The following is a 23,909-nucleotide window of genomic DNA, read 5'->3' as shown; positions in this document are numbered from 1 at the left end:
AGTATAACTATGGTGAGTAGGGAAGATCGTATCTACGAGAACTAAAAGTACTAGTAATTACTGTTTTTCTATTATTTAGCCGACAAATTAGGGTGATGTGTTTTAATCTAAAATTACTAAACTAATTTATCTAAGAACGCAAATAATCAAAGATTACCAATGAGATAGACAATACCAGGAAAGAATTCACCTAGACTTTACCTTTTATTATGTATCTGAATTAAACGATTTATTCACTTATGTCTTGACCCGTAGAAATCCTTAAATTATGTTAATATATCTTTCGAGAGTAAGAACATCTGACTTTAGATTGATTAATTGAAATCTCCTTCTAATTAAAACCCCTATCGTCGCATTAACTAGATATATGCATTCCCCTATTACATTTGACTCTAATCCAATAGATTTATGTCGTCCTTTTTTTAGGATTACATGCAACTCCACTCAATTATGCTAGATCTACTTTTAAATAGGGACTTTTCCTCCACTGAAATAAGCACATTAAACATGAATTAATATCCCGAAAATATTAAAATAAAAGAAATAAGCATACATAATTGAGAACAAGAATCAACTATTTATCGCATAAAGACAGAAATGAAATAAAAGGACTCATCATAGATTTCATCTTCCTTTCCCTAGGTATCTAGGGAATAGAAACATCTCAAAGTCAGAATAACCATAAGACATAAAAAAAAAAAACTCAATAAAACTTCAAAAGAAATTAAATGGAGATCTTCAATCTTGATAGAGATTCGCTTTCGAGTTGATTCCGATGGTGCTCTTCGAATAATTTCTTTGATTTTCTCTGATTGCCCCCTTATATATTCTTTTAATGGGTATTTATAGACGTTAGAATGCCCAAAAACCCTAAAGTATGTTTTTTCGCGTATTTGGGAAGTAGGATATGAAATCAACACAGGTTGACACATTGGCGTGTGGCCAGCTCGTGTGGAAATGCCCAGCTTGTGTGGATCCTAAAAACAACTCTTTTTGTCTGATTTTGGCTCGTTTTTTGCTCCTTTCGCTCCCAAATGCTCTCCTAAGTATATAAACATGAATTTAAAGGATTAGGAGCATCAAATTCACTAATTTGCATAATTAATCATCTAAAAACGCATTAAGAATGAAATTAAAATATGTTACTTTTATAGCTTATCATTTCCACATAACAATAAGATTAAGATAAATTACATGAACTTATATTTGATAATTTCTAAATTCATATTATCTTATAATTATGTAAATGTAAGATGTTATATACATATTAAAATTTTCTCTCAAAATTTATTTTATCCAATTTTCCTTTTTCACAATTGATAAAAAAGGAAATATAATAATAGCCCCAAAAAATATAAATATAAAAATTAAAATGATAAAGAACTATGATTTGGATAATTAATTATATGATACACCGCCAATAAAATATTTTAGATTCCACAAGTAAATTGAGGATGTGACAAGTGACACATTTATTTATATAATTTTTTTCTTTTTTTTACTATATCCCACAATAAACTTGTCAAACCTTTAACCCGATTGTGGAATCTAAAAACCTCCGTTGACGATGTATCAAGTAATTTTTCTTATGATTTATGATCAGTTTTCTCTAAAAAGGAAAACAACATAACATTGTAGAATAAATGAAGAAGGGTGAGTATTTGGTGCATTGTAATGTATTTTTTTATTCTAAAATATTTTCAAAAAATTTGAAATGTCTTATTTTTTTTAAATATTTAATTTTTAAATAAAGTTATACTCTTATAAGACCCTTATCAACCTCCTAATTCTGCTTGTAGAGTCTAAAAATTCTACTAATAATATATCAAATAATTTCCTTACAGAGAATAAACAATTGAATTCAAACACCTTTAGTTTTGACAAATAATCCAATTTTAGAATCCCACCCTGGATCTTGGTTTTAATGGGCCAAATTTTACTTGGAATAGAGGGGGAGTTTTTGAGAGATTGGACAGAGTAATTTGTAATGATGCATGGAGTCTGAAGTTTCCTGGGTCCAAAGTTCTTCATCTCTGAAAGCTCAAATCAGATTATAGACCACTAAAATTATCTCTTATGCCTGATGTTCAGTCTTTTTCTAGAAGACCTTTTCGGTTTTTAGTTGGTTGGGTTAAGCATCCGGGGTTTTTTGAGTTTGTTAAGGAGAATTGGAAGTTTATGGGAGATATGTCTTCAACTCATGCGTCTTTCACAGGTCAAGTGAAACTATGGGATAAGGAGGTTTATGGACACATTATGCATTGGAAGAATCTTTTGAAGAAAAGACTGGACAGTGTTCAAAAGGCGATTAATAGAAGAAACTCGAGTCTTTTGAATCAGGTCGAGTTGGAAACCCATGAAGAACTTGAGTCAGTGTTACATCATGAGGAACTTCTATGGCTGCAGAAGGCTAAGTGTGATTGGTTAGTTTTTGGTGATCGAAATACAAAGTTATTTCATAGGAGAACTTTGCAGAGGAGAAAACATAATTGTGTAGTGGCTCTGAAGAATCAAGTAAGAGAGTGGATTATGGATAAAGATGAATTGAAACATGAAGCGGTCAATTTTTATAGTAATCTTTATGGGGAGCAACCTAGGAGTGCGGATAGAATTGAGTGTGGTATTTTTCCACCTCTTGAGTAGGATGAAATCCAGTTCCTAAGTAGGCCTATTTCTGATGAGGAGATTAAAAAGGCTCTTTTTGATATGGTGCCTTTAAAAGCTCCAGGTAGCGATGGCGTGCATGCTATTTTTTATCAGAGTCAGTGGGAGTTGGTGGGTCCTTCAGTTTGTCAATGGGTCAAAAGGATTTTCTCTGGTGACAAGATTGATCCAGACCTCAATAATTCTCTTATTGTCATTATTCCTAAAGTGCAGCATTCAGAATGTTTCTTGCAGTTTCGCCCTATCAGCCTTTGTTCGGTTCTCTACAAGCTTGTAACGAAGGTCATTGCTAACAGATTTAAAATGGGTTTTTTAAAGATCATAGGACCTAAACAAGCAGGATTTGTCATCAGAAAGAACATAAATGATAATATCATCATTGCTCAAGAAGTCATTCACTTTATGAAGAGTAAGCAAAAGAGTAAAAGATGGATGGCCATTGAAATTGATCTTGAAAAGGCTTATGATCGTATTTGTTGGGATTTCATTGAAGCTTCTCTACAGCCTGAAGGTATTCCTAACTTTCTCAGTAATGTTATTATGTCAACTATTTTTGGTTCAACTATGCAGGTAATCTGAAATTAAGTGCCTTCCTAGAAGTTTAAACCAGCTAGAAGAGTTCATCAAGGATGCCCATTGTCACCCTATCTTTTCTTCCTGTGTATGGAGTGGTTAGGGCATGGTATTCATGCGGCCATGGCTGATGGTAGATGGTCACCCATTCGGTTCACTAGATCAAGTCCGTCTCTATCTCATCTCTTTTTTGTAGATGATTTGATTATTTTTGGCCAGGCAAAGGAGTAAGCACAAATTATTAAGGAAGTTTTAGACACCTTTTGTGGTCTTTCGGGACATAAAGTTAATCTTCAGAAGTCCAACATGATGTTTTCAAAAGGGGTTGATGAGAATGTTCAAATACGCATTAGAGGGCTCCTTAGGTTTTAAGTGGTGCAGAATCTTGGTTCGTATTTAGGGGTTCCTCTCTTTCATGAAAAGGTTACTAATAATACTTTGCGCTTTTTTATTGATAAAGTGCGGAGTAAACGTTGCAGTTGGGATGCCCGACAATTTTCTCTTGCTGGCAAAATTACTTTAGCTCAAGCGGTTTTGCTTTCTATCCCGAGCTACTTTATGCAATCAATATTGATTCCTAAAGGTTTGTGTGATGAGATTGAAGCTATGGTTAGACAATTCATCTAGGGTTCCACTAGTACTAGTAAAAAGATTGCCTTAGTAAACTGGGATTCGATATGTCAACCCAAACCGCGTGGTGGGCTTGGTATAAGGGCTTTTCGTGATCATAATACCTCTTTCATAATGAACTGGGATTCAAATTAGTGACTGATCACTCCTCTTTATGGTTCAAAGTGCTTCGGTCTAAACATGGGGTCCAAAGTGGTTTACCAGAGTCTTTATCGAGGGGACAGTGTTCTTTCTTATAGAGATCTTTGTCAAAGATTTGGCCGCTTATACGAGAAAATTTACGTTGGTTAGTTGGGGATAGGCACAATATTAACTGCTAGAAGGATTCATGGGTGCCTAAGGTGGGACTGTTATCCAAAAAATTGTCTCCACTTCTAGCTTGGATATGGATCATTCCTTTAGAGATATGGTCACGGATAAGGGGGATTGGAATCTGGACTTCTTTCGCCTTTGGTTATCTGAAGACATCATTCAACATATTGTAGGGATTCCGCCACCCCAATCAAATTCCGATATAGATAGAATTATTTGGGGGGAACTACGTCGAGTGATTTTTCAATTAAAAGTGTGTATAATATACTTCACGAAGATTCTTGGCTGGAAAGGAGGATGTTTGGAAGCTACCATGGAATTATATTGGGCCACAAAGAGTTCGAGTGTTTATTTGTCTTGTTATTAAACATCATTTGCTCACCAATGTTGAAAGAATAGAAGGGGATTGGGTTCTGACTCTGTTTGTAGCGTTTGTGGCCATAATTACGAAAATAGCCTTCATGTGCTTCGGGACTGCACAACGGCAAGGGAGATATGGATGCAGATAGTCCCTACAGGTAAACAATCTATTTTTTTTTGTACGATCTCTTCAGGCTTAGATGGAGCTGAACTTACGAATCAGTAGGCAGTGAAGCTAGAAAATGGAGTCGTTTGGCCCTATCTATTTGGGATTATCATTGGCGCCAGTGGAAAAATCGAAACCTACATATATTTCAAGGCCTTTCTTGGAGTACTGATGAGGTTATCAAAGCCTCTTTATGTTGGGTGAAACAATATATTTCGGTATCCAGGTCAAAGGACACTAAGCTCTCACGGACGGAGTTGGTTCTCGACTCTTTGGATGGTTGGGTCTATCTGAACACTGATGGATCAGTCAAATATAAAGATAGGCATGCTGCAGCTGGAGGGCTCCTACTGGATCAAAAGGGAATTATGACCGTTGGATATACGAGGTATTTGGGAATTTGTGACGTTATTGATTTAGAATTATGGGGCATTCTAGATAGGTTGCAAATTGACCTTGATCGTGGCTATCGGAAAGTTCTTATTCGGACAGATAATCTTGAAGCAGTTAAACTCATTCATGAAGGAGTTCAAAAAGGCTTTAATTCTGCCTTAATTATGAGAATTCTTTTGTTGTTAAAGCTGCTAAGTCACTGGGATCTTCAGCATATCCCAAGAGAAGAGAATGAAATTGTAGATAGGATAGTTAAGCTCAGGAGAGATAGGAAACAATGATTACGGTTAATAGACCAGGATCTTCATGAGTTCAGAAAGGCTCTAAGTCTGCCTTAATTATGAGAATTCTTTTGCTGTTAAAGATGCTAAGTCACTAGGATCTTCAACATATCCCAAGAGAAGAGAATGAAATTGTAGATAGGATAGTTAAGCCCAGGAGAGATAGGAAACAATGATTACGGTTAATAGACTAGGAAAATGTACTGAGTTTTTTTTAATGTTTGATTTCTGAGTTGTAATTTTTTCTACCAAAAAAAAAAGTAATCAAACCAAACTGAATAAATTGGATCCATCAATTTATATAAATTTTAAGAAATTATTTTTATATAATTTTTAAGCTATTTTCATTAATTATATATATGATATTTAAGGTAATATTATAAAAATACAAAACATTAGAAGTTAATTATAAGTTTTTTTAATACAAGCTAATTATAAGTTATGTAAAAAGTAAGTTTGATTTGGTTTGATTCAAATAATAATGATTTTTATCTTGTGAAATGAAAATGGAACCAAAACTAAATTGAATTAAAATTATGGTTTAAGTCATTTAACACTACATCATTAGCTTAGTTGATGTTTAAATTCATTTATTTGTGTATATGTGATTTTTTTCTATAAATTATAGTTTTGATTTCTCTATTATGCTTAAATTTAAAATTTATTCTCAATATTTTAATTTAGCATAACTCGGTTTTCTACTTTTATAACGCCTTCAATTAGTCTAAATTGTTACACCATTAATTATTTCGTTAAAATATTAATCAGTATTTATCTTAAAATGTTCATTTCAATTCATCATGTTTGCATTATTATTATCCTTATTTTGCATGTTGGAAGATATGATTTTAAGAAAAAAATAGGTCAACATTTTAACTGAAATAATTAATGGTGTTAACTATTTAGACTAACTAATAACATTACAAAATAGAGAATTAGCTAAAGTAGTTCTAGGGGAAGTAATAAAAGGTTGTTTTCTACATGAGAATTCTCTCTCCACTATGAGTCTAGGTTTTTATGCTTGTTAAAAGTTTTTAGGTTCATATAGTTTTTGTTCCTTCAATTTTTAAGTGAAAAAAAAGAAGAAAGTGTTTTGATCTATCTTTTTTTTTATCTTTTGCAATGGATATTTTGTTTCATATCTAGGTAGTCAAATGGGATAAATTGTTGCACTAGATATCTATTTTTTTTTCGTTTCCACTTAGTATGTTAGTTTTGTTTAATTCTTTGATTACTTTGGGTTTTGATTGAGTCAATTTTTTTAGAACCCGTGTTTAGATCTATCTTGTTAAAAGAGTTATAAACATGTTAGACCCTTTATAATCTGACAAACTTGTTTGAATTCAAAAAGCCCTAGGTTTCTGGAAGTTACAATAGGAAAGGAAGTAGTAATTGAATTCGAAGAATAGGAAGGGTGTTGAGGAGATCTCAAAGTTTGTGTTAATTGAGAAGATCATGACTCAAAAAATTTTGGATAAGAAAGGCGTATTCATTGTATGGTGAAGGATTTGGAAAAAATAAAAGAATTGGGGGAAGTCTTACATGTTTTATTACACTAATAAAGCTAGTATGGAAAGGTTGTTGGAAAAAGGGTCAAAGATTGTGATGAAGCATTGCTTTTGCCTTCAACAATAGAAGGTAGATCAAGCTATTACATAGGTATGTTTCAATAAGCTAATTTTTTGGATTCAAATTTATAATTTGCCTTTAGATATGCAATTTTGTTTAAATGCTAGGAAGATTGGGAACACTATTGATGAGGTAATTTGTAGTAAAGATCCATCAAAGGATAGTGGAATAATGAGGTGGTTTTTGAGGGTTTGAGTGAATATTAATGTGAATAAACCATTGGTGAATGGTATTTAGGTCCCAAGGTAGATAGAGACAAGATACAAATTGAAGTTACATAAAAAACGTGTGTTGAATTTTGTTTTTACTGTGATAAATTGAGGCATGTGAATAAAGATTCTAATATGAGCAATGACAAATAAAAGAGGTTTAGACCTTGGATAAGGCTAGTTTTATTTGAGAAGCATCTTTTGAGCCTAGTATAAAAAGAGAGGGTATAGGTAAGAAGAGCCAAAAGAAATAACTAAATAAAATGAAAATTGATATGAGATTGTGAAAGGGATAAAAAGGGGAACATGAATAAAAATAGGGATATTAGATGGGTATATCAAGGAAGGAATAGGTGTAACACCTTACACTCAACTTGAACAGCGTTGGATATAATAAGCCACATTGATCACCGGAGTGACTCGACTAAAATCAAAAGAAATCGGTGTTGGAAAAATCTAGTTTAGAAAAACGATTTTTAGTTACAACAAAAAAATAAAATTTTGAAAATTGAGTTGGTTTGTAATATTTATAGTAATAAACTTTTCTTGAAAAGTACTAATGCTTTGAGCAAGACGGATCCTAGACGTTCCCGACTTTCAACTAAAGAACCTTATCCACTATTCTTGTATCACGAATTGTTTCAAGTGTGGTCTCGAACTATAACACCATCACCTGACCCGTTCACTGGATTCGAATGCGGCATTACAACTGTTTAACACCATCACCTGACCCGTTCACTGGATCCGAATGCGGCATTACAACTGTATCGGGTTATCATTCCTTTTGAATCTCACTGTAACATCCTGATTTTGGGCCTAGTCAGAACAGTGGTTTCGGGACCACAAATCCGATGAGAAAAATTTCATTTTTATTAAATTTTTATGGTCTATGATTTCACGGAATGATTTCATGAAAATTTTGTTCAAAAATTCCGACGTTTGGGCACTCAATTTGGTCAAAAGGACTAAATTGTAAAAAATGAAAAAGTTGAGTTCTACATGTTAAAGGTGTCTAATTGTTATGAAATTTTAAATGGGAGGTCCTTAAATGATAATTAGACCATTGTATAACTTGTTGGAAAAAAATGGCCTTGGTTGGGTAAAATTTGAAAGAATAGTAAAAAAGGCATTTTGGTCATTTAGGGGTAAAATGAATTAAAAGACAAATTTTAAAACCCAAATGTGTCCCTTTCTTCTTGCTTCAGCTAAATGTACCAAGAGCAGCCATGGTTAGGGTTTGGCCAAGCTTCCAAGCTCAATAGTAAGTGATTCCGAGCTCCGTTTTTAACGTTCTATGCATTTTTGAAATCTCGGTAACGTGATCTACTCATTTCTACCATTATTTTGAGCTAGGGTTTATGTTTAAAAATGTACCCATGAGTGAAATGCTTGTATTTTTATGTATAATGGTAGAAAATGAGTGTTGAGTGTTAAATAAACGACTTTTACTAAGCGGTTTTTGATGAAAACGTTCGAAAGGACCGTTTTGTAAAAGTTGTAGAATTGGTCATAAAAGGATGATTTAGTGGAAATTTGGGGCTTCCATAGTTATGAAAATGATTCAAATAGGCTTAAATGTAAGGAAATTGAATAAAAATCATTTTACAAGCATTGGGGCAAAAGTGCAAATATGTGAAAGTTTAGGGATCAAAATGAAAATTTGTAAAAATATTATTTTTAGACCCATATGAATAATGTGACAATTATTAGGCTAAATGTGATATTATAGATCAAGGAAATCGAGATTCGGGCTTAAATCAGGAAAATACAAGGTTATAGACTACAATGGTAAATTGCCGTTTCTGGATCGATGTAAGTTCGTGTGTTAATAATAATGCAATACCACGCATGAATTTTAATTCTCTATTGATATGGCATAAATTGTATGATTTAATATGTTTAAAAGAAGTTGATGGATGGTGTGTATGATATGGAAAATGTTATGCTTGTTGTGTCATGTGAAATTGAATGAAAAATTATTGTTACATGAATTGAATGTTAAATTACTATTACGTGGGTTGTATGAATTGCTACATGGTTGTACCTGACGAGATTTCGAAAAATAAGTTTGAATAACTTAAAGTAAACTATGAATATGCCTAATTACATGTGTTATGAATGCATGATATTTAGTTATAATGATGCCATGAAAATCCATGAAATATGTCAATAATAATGATATGATAATAAATGTCCCGGTTGAAGTAAAAAGAGAAATTCGATGGATAAACAATGGTTTACATAACTTGACATCCTACATGTGTTGCAGAAAAAGATTTAGCCTGGACAGGTAATCCGTTGATCTCAAATATAGAAAGGATCTAGACCGGACGGGTGTTCCTTGAATGATTAAGCCTCCCGAAGAATATGTGTGCATTGTGGATTTAGCCAGGACGTGTAATCTGATTAGGGTCTGAATTTAGCCTGGACTGGTAATTCAGATCTGAGCTCATTAAGAGTGTTTGTCGTTATAAGGGATTTAGCCTAGACTGGTAATCCCAACATCACTCTATGAGTTTATATTTCGGGGGATTTAGCTTGGACTAGTAATCCCGCCGTAAGATGTGAGGTTCGCGGGAGTGCGTGCTTGAAAATGATCACTTGTATGATTTGATGGTAAATGGGCTATCCATCGAGATTCTCGAGAAATTCAACAAGATCAAAGTGAGAAATGAGAATGGAAATTCTTGAATCATTGAGCTCAATTAAGATTAATGTTATGATGTTTTGTCATGAGACTAATTTGATGATTGAGTGCATATGATAGGGAATTATCCTATACTTGGAATGCATGAGTAAGTATGCCCATGAGAAATAATGACTTTTATATTGAGCTTTATTGTGAAAAATGAGTAAGGGATCAATGATATGATAAGTTTATAATTAGTTGGGAATGATCTTATGATAGTGATCATTATATTCTACCAAAACCGATTTAGACAGCAGCATTAGTCCTACTTTAAAAATCCACCAAAAATATTGGAAATTGAGTTAGAGACTGAATAGAATATTAAATTAAAGCTTATTGGGTCTAGTTTTATAAAAGAAATGGTTCTAGTAAAGGAATCTCATACAATGAGATATTTGAATTCTTGTGAGATAGAATCAGAATGAGTTTGGAATCCCCTATTTCGATTTTGGAAAATCACTAAAAATTGTACAAAAATAATTATGAGTTAAAATTTATATGAATGAAATCCTTAATGAGTCTATTTTTAAGAGAAAGAGACGGGAACATTATCTAAGTCTTGTACTATGAGATATTTTATTTTTAGTAGATAGAGGTTGAAGCTGTTGGACAGCGAAATAGGGGAGACTTTAAATAATAAAATGCACTTATTGGCTAGACCAAAAATTCTAAAAATTTTATAGTAGGAAGGGATATGATTATAGTTTCTGGGAAAATTAAAGGATCTTGATTTGGAGTCTCGTAAGTCTAGATATAAATAATTTAATGACTATAACTCGAGAAAACAACTTAGCTGGAGTTTGAATAAATAGAAAGAATTTGAAAATAGCATGTTATCACATTGCTTATTATTTTCATGCGAGCTTACTAAGTGTAAAGCTTACTCCATCCTTTCCATTTCTTTTAGTTTTGTCAGGTTAGCTTGGGGTTGGAGATCGTCGGAGGCAGCATCACACTATCGAGCCATTACCCTTGGGGTATTGACATGCGTAAGTTAAATGTTTTCAAGTGAGTGGCATGTATAGGGACTTAGTTTTTCTATGATGACTATTGTTGTGATTAGCCAAAGGTATTGGCTTATATTGATTTGTTGTTTATAGCCATGAGAAGTGGCTTATAATGATTTTGGCTTGTAAGCCTATTTATCCATGATATGTGTTAATGTCTTGTGATGTGGTTATGTGATTGTGCTTGTTTACTATGTATGAGAAGTATATGGCATATGTATACGATGACTAATAAGATGTATATATTAATAACCATAACAAAATGGTATAAGTGATTAATAAGATGGCAAGGTCAAATGTATGTGTGTGCATGTGAAAATGACAAAAAGGCTTGGAAATTAGCCTAAGTTTTGACCACACGGGTAGACACACGGCCGTGTGTCTCAACCGTGTGGAGGACATAGTCTAGCACACAAGCGTGTGGCTTGACCGTGTGAATCAATTTGTTTAGCTAATGTCTTAAATAGAGAGTTACACGGGCAAAAGACACGGGTGTGTCCCAAGCCACACGGACATGTGTGACCACACGGCCCAACCCACACAGGCGTGTGACTCTCCAAAGCTAGAAAATTTTTAAGTTGCCCAAAGATTTTCGAAAGTTCTCGGTTTAGTCCCGAACCATTTCAATGTATGTTACAGGCTTCGAAGGCCTGTATAAGGGACGATATGCATGTGTTTGAAAAGTTTTAATTTTGGGCGAAAATTAGTGACCTAGTTTTTTATGTTTATGAACGTTTAAGTTCGGTAACACCTCGAACCCTATCCCAGAGTTGGATACGGGTAAGGGGTGTTACACTCACTAAGTTAAATAATTCGTTTAACCTATTCACAATTTAAACTTACATCAGAAACATGCATTTCCAAATAAAGTTTATTGTCCGAACTATGGACTCTGAGGAATCTAAAGAAACACATCATAATCACCCATTTGGTGAAGTTCCTAAAGGTGACCATTAACCGATGTGCTTGACACTTCTTATTGAAGCCACCTGACTCGACACAATCTGGCTTATCCCTTCCTCAAGTTCCTTATTTCGAGAATCCTACATCCATAGGTCAAACCTTATGTAAGTTCAAATGAATATAATGAGTTTTTTCAATACACAAAACATATTTCATCTTGCCGGTGTTTTTAGTAATTAATCATAATAAATAAAATAAACTCCCTGCTCACTAAGAACGTTTCTCTTAAGTTGTTCTAGTAGATCTCTTTCTCCACTGTCGAGTCATTTTGATCACTTTTCTGAATTTCTCACCGCTCCCGCGGATTCCAACCTTTCTTTACCTATTTTCTTATTTCCACTTATCCCCATCATGGGTTTATTCTTCCCACTATTTTGTCTTATTATGGTGGCCTTCTAACTTACCCTCTTAAAGGCTCTTAGGGAGTACTCTCAATCTGTTTAGCTCGTGACAGACTCTTACCTTATCTTAATTCCGTATGTCCTACTTTCATTCATCCTTTAGTATGGCTAACAAGATCTCACACCATTCTAACGAATCCAATTCCGCTTGGTCTAAATAGTGGTCGAATTATTTCTTGATAATCCACCTAAATCGCTTTTCCTTAACCTTAAGTGTAACATAACCTTTTGCTATAGACCAATATGGCATACCACACTCAATAACTGACGCTGAGTGATCATTTAGTCCCACAAGTTCTCTTACCTACCGTATTTTTACCTGACTAACCTTTTTGGTTGACACTACCTTACTGATTTCCTCTTTAAGAGGAATAGTCTTGACAGACACTTCTATCATCCCATGTATCCTCCTTTGTTAATGAGTTCTAACTACCCCTCATTCCTTAAGTACTAACTATTGTATATGTCATAAACCACTAGTCTATATGGTTTCCTTGAGTGCCCTCAGTGTTATTTAATGGCAGATCTTCATCCACGATTTTTGGTTAAACCATTTCTCGTTCGTCTGAATATTAGGCACCACGGTATGTTAACTTCCTTGACTACTTCCAGATTAACATCTTTATACCTTACTAGTTTACACAACTACTATTCTTGTAGTCCTTTCTCATTTTCATTACGTTCCCATTCATGGGAGGATTCCTTCAACCCACCGCTCTTCAGTTGCTGGTTCATACTTCCATTTCCTTTCAACACTTTTTCCTATTGACGAGTTGTCTTATGATCATGTTTTGAATTCCTTCCCAAGTTTATTGTCCCAATGAACTTTCTCTCCCTTTTTTTCCATGTTGTTATAGCTGAGTATGGTCTTCACAAGTACCCATGTTTAATGTCTTGGTAGACTCCATTAGTTGTCAATGTCTGACTATGACTCTTCAATTATACATTCTTGTGTTTAGAGTCTGATTGAACTATCTCGTGTTTAACATCCTATCGAACTATCCTGTGTTTAACGACCCGTTGGTCAATCTCATGTTTAACGTCCCTTTGGACTATCTACGATTCCATAGTGTCTTTCAACTATGGTCTTACTCATTATATTGTCAAATCATTTTTTGATGTCATAGCATTTTTGAGCTATGGTCTTACACAGTATCACCCACGTTTATCGTCCCGATGGACTGTCTGGGTTGCCATAGTCCAACTATGGTCTTACACCTTATATTCTCTGTGTTTACTGTCTCGATGGACTACTAGGATGCCATAACATATTTTAGCCATGATATTAGTCCTATTCCCCAAGGTGCCATAGTGTTTTTTAGTTATGGTCTTACTTATTTATATCATTAAGCCATAACATCTTTCAGCTATGGTCTTACTCTTCTTTAGGCGTATAACCTCCGATCGGTCCCATGGCTTAGTGGAAACATGAAAATTCACGTATTTTTACATGCCCTTTTTAGCTTAAAATCATATCGTTTCGATTAAATTCTTGTCGAAAAATAATTAATTTTTATAAAATAATTAAATTATACTTAAAATATGAACATGATGAATTTTAGTTAATTTTATAATTAATTTTGAGTAATTTTGGTTATTTTTGACAGAATTGCGCAAAGGGCCAAAAATGGCTTGGCAGACACTGCTTGAAGCATAAAGCCAAGAAGCAATTTAAAGTATCAAGTCAAATTAATTTCCAGCCTAATACGGTCCAATTATGTGTATTAATTCATAATATAATTAATTTTAATTTATACACAATTTAATTTGGGCTAAATAAATTAATATTAATTATGAAAAAAATGGTCTAGTTAAATCGAACCGATTGAAGTGAACCGGCCAAAGATTGGGCAGCCCAAAACCGACCATATGCTGACCCAAATCAACTTATTAGCTGATTAATTAAGCTTGCAAACAAGCCCTTGAAGTCTTGTCAAAGTTGCATTCAAACCCCTCCACAATTGGTGGATTTTTGGATTTGCCCCAAGCCATTTTAGCAAAGTTGAAAGCATCAACTTTGCCACATAGGTGGCCGGCCAAGGGGTGGCTCTTTGGCTGCTATTTTTAGCAAATTTCAGCTGCAACAATCAGCTATAAAAGCCTCCATTGGCTGATCATTCAAGGCATCTCATTCATTCCTCATTCATTTCACAACACTTCTCTCCTCTCTCATTCTTTTTCTCTCATTTTTCTATTTCAATTCCCTTGCTCTTGTGCCGATTTCTTCCCTTGGAAAAGGGGTGTTGTTCAAAAATTTTGGAGCAGCAATGGAGTGTTCATTGAAGCCTTGATCGGCAAGGGCAACAAGAAGGAAGAACGGAGCAACCAAGTCAAGCCTCGGAAAACCACCGGATTTGATTCTTGTTCCCTATATCTTTATTTTTTGTTGTTGTTATGATGAAGATATCTATGAGTATTCATGTTGTTGGAATGGTTAATTTAATCAGCTTAGCTTGAATTTAATTCGTGTTGGGTTGATTGTATTTCGTCTTCTTAAGTTGTTAAAATTGTGTTTATGTTGTTATTGGCCTCGGTAAAATGCTTGATTAAGTAAAATCATGCCTAAGTTATTCTTACATTACGAATGTGAGGTAACTAATGAATTAATTATTTAAATGGATTGAAATTGTAATTAATTGACACAATACTTGGTCAGTTCATGTTTATTCTTTTAAGGTAGCTGAAGGTTAAATTAGCAATGTATCTGGCAATATTATTGCCTTGCATAACTTGCAAGATTATTGTAATTAAACTGTTTCAAGGTAGGGATAACTTGTTACCTCACATAGCCTTCTATATGCTTGTTAGATTTAATTAATCGCTTGAAATGACATAGGCATATGCAAGAGATTAGTTTAGTTTAATGAGTATGTATGTGCAATAACATGTTTACTTACTAGAATCTGTTTAGTCGGTTGAATTGACATAGGGATATGTCAAGAGATGAATGGATTTTGGTATGTAAGTATGTTCATAAGTTAGCAAATTACCAGGTTGCCGTGATTTTATTCGTAACAATATAAACATAATTTTAATAATTCTAAGATGAGAAGTGTAATTAATCCAACACAATTATATCATATTGATTAAATCTTATTTTGAAATCTTGTATTAGAACTTTCTTTTACTTCATTTATTTATTTATTTTAATTATCTTAATTTTTTAATCACCCTCTTTAAACAAAATATTTTTCTTCACCAAAGTGTTTTAAATTGCATTCATAAATAATCCTTTTGACAGTCCCTGTGGGTAAGATAACTTGACATTTACTTGTCACTTTATTACTTGTTGCGATTGTGTACACTTGCACATTTCCGTCGTTCCAAGTTTTTGGCGTCGTTGCCAGGGACTATTTTAAAAAGTCATTATTTTTGAATTTGTTAGTTTACATTTCGGTTTATTTTTTTGGTTTAATTTTTAACTTAATTAATTTTTCTGTGATTATTTCAGGTGTTTACGAGTATTGACTGAATTATTGACCTACTCCCTGTAGACCCTGAGATAGAAAGAACTTTTCGACAGCGAAGAAGTCAAGCAAATCAGAGGAGGACCGAAGAGATGAACTTTGAAATTCCAATCCAAGGAAACGGAGCAAACCCTGCTTAAAATCCTATCCTTATTGCTGATGATAAGGATATAGCTTTACGACAGTATGCCGTGCCAGTATTTAATGATCTTAATCTGGGTATTAGGAGACCCGAAATTGAGGCACAACAGTTTGAGGTAAAGCCAGTCATGTTCCAATTGCTTTAGACAGTGGGCCAATTCAGTGGAATGCCTACTGAAGATCCTCACCTACACTTAAGACTATTTATGGAGGAGAACGATTCTTTCAAGTTAGCCGGAGTACTCGAAGATGCATTACGATTGAAGTTGTTCCCATATTTGCTGAGGGACAGAGCTCGAGCCTAGTTGAACTTATTGCCACCGAACTCAATTTCCACATGGAAAGAGTTAGTAGAAAGATTACTTATGAAATATTTCCCACCTAGCAAGAATGCTAAGTTGAGGAACGAGATCACTGCTTTCCAAGAAATGGATGATGAGTCCTTGTATGAGCCATGGTAAAGGTACAAAGAGTTATTACAAAAGTGCCCTCATCATGGAATCCCACATTGTATCCAACTTGAGACATTTTATAATGGTCTCAATGCTAACATGAGGATGGTAGTGGACGCTTCTGCTAATGGTGCTCTCCTTTCTAAGTCTTATAATGAGGCTTATGAAATTATCGAGAGGATTGCCAGCAACAATTACCAATGGCCAACCAACCGAGCAGCGTTAGGAAGACAAGTTGCTGGAATACATGAAGTAGACGCTCTTACTTCACTCGCATCTCAAGTATCATCAATATCCTCAATGCTTAAAAATCTTACTACTAATGGGTCTAACAGTTTTACAGCACAGTTACCAAATCAATTTGAAAATATAGCCTGTGTTTATTGTGGGGAAGGACATTTGTTCGAAGAATGTCCATCAAACCCAGAATCCATGTACTACATAGGTTAACCAGAACCAAAACGGAGGAAGGCAAGGACCGCAATCCAATTTTTATAACCCATCATGGCGAAACCACCCAAATTTTTCCTGGAGTAACCAAGTTGCTGGAACCAGTAATACTTACGCCCAACCTAGATTGACCCAGCCACCAAGTTTTCCCCAACAAGTTCAGAAACTAACCCAAGCTGAACCATCCAATGGCTTAGAAAATCTGTTGAAGGCATACATGGCTAAGAATGATGCCTTAATCCAAAGCCAAGTAGTTACATTGAAAAACCTAGAAAACCAAATGGGCCAGCTTGCAGCTGAACTCAGGAGCCGACCACAAGGTGTTTTACCTAGTGATATGGAAAATCTGAGAATCCAGGGAAGGAGCATTACAAAGAATTAACATTGAGGAGTGGAAAGACAGTAAAACCCAACACCATTGAAGCTGAAAAGGAGCAAGCTGATGCTCAAGAATCAGAGGAAGCTTAACTGAGCATTGAAATTCCAGTTTCACAAGAAACAGAATCTGCAAAGCCCGAAAAGGCAATTTCAGAACCAGCTAATTCTGATCAACTAACAACCTCGTCAGATGCGGAATTGCCACAGAAGACGAATCAACCAATTCTAGTAAAGAAAACCCTACCCTCAAAGATTTCAAAAGCAGAAGCAGGAGATTCAATTCAAGAAGTTCTTAGACGTACTCAAACAACTTCATATCAACATCCCGTTGGTTGAAGCACTTGAGCAAATGCCGAACTACGTCAAATTCATGAAGGATATCCTGTCCAAAAAATGAAGACTCAGAGAATTTGAGACAGTAGCTCTGACGAAGGAATGCAGTGCATATCTTCAAGACAAACTACCCCCAAAATTGAAGGATCCTGGATGTTTTACCATACCTTGCAACATTGGAGCAACATATTGTGGTAATACATGTGACTTGGGTGCAAGTATCAACTTGATGCCTATGTCAATATTTAGAATTTGGGGATAGGTGAAGTTAGACCTACTACGGTTACACTTCAATTAGCAGATCGATCCTTAGCACATCCAGAAGGAAAAATTGAGGACGTATTGATATGTGTAGATAAATTTATCTTCCCTACTGATTTTCTTATCCTAGACTTTGAAGCAGACAAAGAAGTGTCAATTATCTTAGGAAGACCGTTCTTAGCAACTGGAAGGACCCTTATTGATGTGCAAAAGGGTGAGCTTACTATGCGTGTTCAGGATGATCAAGTAACATTTAACGTTTTTAAGTCTATGTGATTTCCTGACACAATTGATGATTGTTCTGCAATATCCGATTTAGAAGATTTAATTGTGGAGAAGGAGCTCAACTATGTGGAAGATCCATTGGAACAAATTTTGACACCAGATCCTCCAAATTATGAAGAGGAGGATGAGTACTTAACTTTGTTAGAAGCTAATCAAAGGGGATTTATTCCACAATCATGCTTTGAATATTTGGAGTTAGAGGAAAGAGATTATGCCCAACCAAAAGCGTCAATTGAAGAGCCACCTAAATTAGAACTCAATATACTACCGCCACATCTAAAATATGTTTCTTTAGGTAACTCTTCTACTCTACCTATGATTGTTCAGCAAAATTAACTACTGAGCAAGAAAAGAAACTCATCTTGGTGTTGAAACAATTCAAGAGGGTTATCGAATAGACCATAGCCGATATCCATGGTATTAGCCCATCTGTATGCATGCACAAGATCATACTAGAAGATGGTGAGAAAAGAACGATCGATGGACAACTAATACTAAACCCCATCATGAAGGACGTAGTAAAGAAAGAAAACATTAAATGGTTAGATACGGGTATAATTTACCCCATCTCAAATAGTTCATGGGTAAGTCCGGTCCAATACATTCCAAAGAAAGGAGGTATCACAGTCATTGAAAATGAAAATAACTAGTAGATACCAACTAGAACGGTTACGGGATGGAGAATTTACATCGATTATCGGAAGCTAAACAAGGCGACTAGGAAAGATCACTTTCCTTTGCCGTTTTTGGACCAGATGCTAGTTAGACTCGCGGGGCGAGACTACTACTATTTTCTCGATAGATACTAGGGGTATAATCAAATTACAGTAGCACCAAAATATCAACACAAGGCAACATTCACCTGCTCGTACGGTACATTTGCATTTAGACACATGCCATTTGGTTTATGTAATGCACCTTCTACATTTCAAAGATGTATGATGTCTATTTTTACTGACATGGTTGAGAAGTATTTGGAAGTTTTTATGGAGATTTTTCAGTATTTGGAGATACGTTTGACGATTTCCTAGCCAATCTAGCCAAGGTACTAAGGCGATGCAAAGAAACAAACCTGGTACTCAACTAGGAAAAGTGCCATTTCATGGTACGAGAAGGGATTGTTCTAGGGCATCGGATAACGAGACATGGAATCGAAGTAGATAAAGCAAAGGTAGATGTTATTGAGAAACTCCCACCTCCAACATCTGTAAAAGGTGTTAGGAGTTTTTTGGGCCACGCCGGTTTCTATCGAAGATTCATCAAGGACTTCTCCAAAATTGCTAAACCCTTATGCAAATTATTGGAGAAGGACTCGACGTTTAAGTTTGATGAGGAATGCTTAAAGGCTTTCAAAGATTTGAAGAGTCGATTAGTTACGGCACCCATAATAGTCACACCAGACTAGGATCTGCCATTCGAATTGATGTGTGTCGCGAGTCACTTCATGATAGGAGCCGTTATGGGCCAGCGAAGGAACAAAGCTTTTCATCCCATTTACTACGCCAGTCAAACTCTGGCAGGAGCTCAATTGAATTATATGGTAACAGAAAAAGAGTTACTTGCTATTGTGTTTGCTTTTGACAAGTTTTGATCTTATCTTGTAGGTACCAAAGTGACTGTCTATACGAACCACTTGGTAATTAAGTACTTACTCTCTAAGAAAGATGCTAAGCCGAGGTTGATCCGATGGATACTTCTACTTCAAGAGTTCGATCTAGAAATTCAAGATTAAAAGGGAGTGAAAAATCAAGTAGCAAATCACTTGTCCAGATTGGAGCCGCAAGAAGGGAACTCTCCTCTTATACCAATTCAAGAAACATTTCCAGATGAACACATACTAAAGGTAAATCATGTCCATAATACCCCTTGTTTTGCTGATATTGCTAACTATTTAGCTTGTGGTTTGATGCCGATTGATAAGATGTATCATCAAAGGAAAAAGTTTCTTCACGATGTGAAGTATTATTTTTGGGAAGAACCATACTTGTTCAAGAAGTGTGCAGATCAAATGATCAGGAGATTTGTGGCAGAAGATGAAGTACAAAAGATTCTATACCATTGTCACTCAGCTCCAAGTGGGGGACACTTCGGAGGTACTCATACTACGGCCAAAGTATTGCAAGCCGGATTCTTTTGGCCAACATTATTCAAGGGCGCATACGCTTACGTAAAGAGTTGTGATCGATCTCAAAGGGTCAGAAATGTCACCAATAGAAATGAGATGCCTCGAACAAACTTATTGAGGTAGAATTATAGGATGTTTGGGGCATTAACTTCCTCGGTACTTTCCCTTCGTATTTTAGTCACAAGTACATCTTAGTAGCTGTAGACTACGTGTCTAAGTGGGTCGAGGCTGAAGCTTATCCAACAAAGATGCTAGGGTTGTAATAAAATTTTTGCAGAAACATGTGTTCATAAGGTTTAGAGCCCTAAGAGCTATTATCAGCGATGAAGGGTCCCACTTTGTGAACAAGTGGTTGAAATGGTTGTTAGATAAATATGGAGTGAAACACAAGGTCGCTACAGCTTACATCCGCAAACGAATGGGCTAGCTAAACTGGAAAAATAAGGAGATCAAAGGCATACTTGAGAAGGTATTTTGCCTGAACTGACGAGATTGGTCCAAAAGACTGGTTGATGCTTTATGGGCTTACATGACAACATACAAGACACCTTTAAGGATGTCACCCTACAGGTTTGTCTTTGGGAAAGCTTGTCATCTGCCCTTGGAGTTAGAACACAAAGCTTACTGGGCCTTTCGACAACTCAACTTGGCTCTTAAGCTTACTAAAGAGAAATGGATGCTCCAACTCAATGAGCTAGAGGATTCCAAACATTCTCGTACGAAAATGCCAAACTACTCAAGGAAAGACTTAAGAAATGGCATGACAAACACATTCGAGTTCGAGAGTTTGAAGCAGGTCAGCAAGTCTTGTTATTTAATTGTAAATTAAAGTTCTTTCCAAGTAAACTAAAATCACATTGGTCCGGTCCATTTACGATTCATCGCATCTATCCATACGGAGTTGTTGAACTCCAAGGTAAGGGAGGTAATTTTCAAGTTAATGCTCAACATCTGAAACATTATTAGGGAGACAAGACTGAACAAAATCAAATTTCATTCATTCTATCAGATGTTTAAATTTTCTTATTTTCCTTTTTAATAAATGATTTAGGGTATATTTTCGAGATTAGTATGTTTAAATCAATTCTACAGGAGATTGGAACTTAAGTGGGACCGCTTGTGACCCCTCCAATTTTTCCTAGGAATTGATTTTAACATAATTTTTCGAGAAATTATTCCCTAAATAGGAAAATAAATTTTTAGTTTTTCAAATAAAGAGGTCAATTTTGACCTAAGTTTTAAATTGCAACTCAATTTCAAATTTTCATTAAATATAGGGACTTAATTGAATTATTTTCAAAATTTGGTTGCTCTTTTGTAAATAATAAAAACTAGATGCCTCTTTTTGTAAGTATGTTCAAAAGGCTTCTAGAATAAATGTTTTAACTCAAAAACAAAAGATGATAATTATTAATATATAATTATATCCATTATGATATATATTAATTATTATCAACTTTATCTAACTCAAAAAACAAAAGATGATAATTATTAATATATAATTATATCCATTATAATATATATTAATTATTATCAACTTTATCTAGAGTTAGGATTAGTTTTAATTTAATCATATTCTATTTGATAAGTTTTTTTAATAATAAGATGATAATATTTAATATATAATTATATCTATTATAATTTATATATTAATTTTTATCAATTTAGCATAGAATTAGGATTAGTTTATTTCATTTTAAATAATTAATAGCATTAATAATTTAATATGTATATATTTAATTATTAATTGTTGTTAACTTGGATTAGAATTAGAACTTAGAGTTTTTAGCTATTAAATTGCTCTAAGAATTCTATTTTAAGTCCTATTCCCTTCATTATAAATACCACATTCTCCATTCATTTATCACTAAAAATCCCAAAAACCAAAACTCTTAAAGTGCCGCAAGCCCCTAGCCTAGCAGCCATTCGGCCAGCAAGCACCCAGCAGCCCGGCTCCATTGCACACACCGAGCACACCTGCCCCCATCATGCACTGCATTGCTCGCCTGTCTGCTCCAAAGACTCCACGCACTTCCAGCTCCAAAGACTTACCAGTTCAAGACTTTGGCGCCAGATCTGCTCCAGCCTCCAAATGCTGCGCGCCTAAGTCAAGCCCACTTAGCTTTATGCCTATTGCCCGTGTAGCTCATCATGCCAAGTTGTGTTGCTTCTTGCTCCTGTTCGACCAGTCTGCTTGCTATCCGGTACTTGTGCGGCACACACCTACACCAAGGCCCTTAGCCGAAATCTTTCAACCCACCTTAAATTGACCTCTTTTGTTTATTAATTATTTTTAGGAGTTTAGAGTTTTATAAAAAAAAGGTGGTAAGACAATTTGTTTTCTCATAAATTTTAATTTTATTCAATTATTTAATTTTTCAGTTTACTGAATTATTAATAAATTTTGTGAATTAAATTTTTGAGAAAATAATTTTTCCCATCTTTTGCTCAGGTTAATCATGCCTCGCAAGAGAACTCGTGCTTGTGCCCAAATTGATGAAACACAAAACAAATTTCATTGTGAAGAAGCCAAAGCAAGATACGAGAGTATCTTCAAAAATCAACAGATGCATCCAGAGAAAGGCTTCACTTTGAAAGAGAGCAACTACAAAGACTTTATGGTACATATTCGTCAAGTTGCTGAAGCCCTCAATTGGGAATTGTTTTGTGAAAAGAGGACTAGTGTGGATGAGGAACTAGCTCGTGAATTCTACGTGAATTTAACCTTAAGCGATTTGACAGAAGTTCCAGTTCGCGGAATCAAGGTACCAATAAGTTCAAATGCTATTAATGAGTTCTTTGAATTACCTAATTTCGAAAACGATGAATATTCTTCTTTGATGAGCAACATTGACCCTGAAAATTTGCAAGAAATTCTTGAGGAACTTACAGTTCCAGGTTCTAAGTGGATTGTGTCAAAGAAAGGAATCCACACTTGTCGAAGAGAATCTTTGACACCACTTGCAAAGGTATGGTTCTATTTCATCCGTTTCAGCCTTACGTCTAGTTCGCATGGGACTACAATCTTGTCAGAGCAAATGGTCTTATTATATTCGATTTTAACTGGAAAGACCATTGATGTGGGAAAAATCATCCTACGAGAGATGAGAAATTGTGCCACTAGACGTTCTGGACCCGCTTACTTCCCCTTTACGATAACAATTTTGTGCTTAAAAGCTGAGATTCTTGCAAATGTAAAGAAGACAGGGTATAGCCAGGGCACAATCATAGATTGGGACTTCTACCGAGTAGCTGGAGATTCTGCTCTATAGCAACGAGTTAAAGAAAGTGAGGATCCCAATGAAGAGAAAGAAGATCCCACAGAGATTGAGCCAATACAATCGGCTGAAGTCCCTAATAAGGTGGAACCAATAGAACCAGAAATTGAGCCCGATAACGAAACTTCAATATTTAGAGCTCAACCACCTAGCCCAGATATTCGAGATAAACTGTTAAAGTTGATGGACATAATGCAGCATATGCAATGGCAGCAACAAGCTTACTGGAGATAATAAAAAATAAGGGATGACTCAATGAGAAGTGCTCTTAAGAAAATTTACAATGACCCATTTATTTTTGTGCTTGAATTTCCAAATTTTATATTTGAACCATGGAGTCCATTATCGAAGAAGGAGTGAAGTAATTCATGCAAAGGTGATAGTGATGGAGAAAAAGATGAGTCAAATTCGGAAGGGTCTACAAATAAATAAAGGGGGAATCTTGACTTTATTTTATTTCTG

The 23,909-nt window shown here is 35.0% G+C and overlaps 1 non-coding gene across 1 annotated transcript; it reads right to left on the bottom strand.

The window, feature by feature from the left end:
* Positions 1–16,280: 16,280 nt before the first annotated feature.
* Positions 16,281–16,387, bottom strand: LOC128294940 (small nucleolar RNA R71). Its single transcript, XR_008285247.1, has one exon. It is a non-coding gene; the product is annotated as a small nucleolar RNA R71 (small nucleolar RNA).
* Positions 16,388–23,909: the final 7,522 nt, after the last annotated feature.

Source organism: Gossypium arboreum, chromosome 6, assembly GCF_025698485.1.
Source record: "Gossypium arboreum isolate Shixiya-1 chromosome 6, ASM2569848v2, whole genome shotgun sequence".
Lineage (NCBI taxonomy): Eukaryota > Viridiplantae > Streptophyta > Magnoliopsida > Malvales > Malvaceae > Gossypium > Gossypium arboreum.
This window is presented reverse-complemented; position numbering and strand designations above follow the sequence as displayed.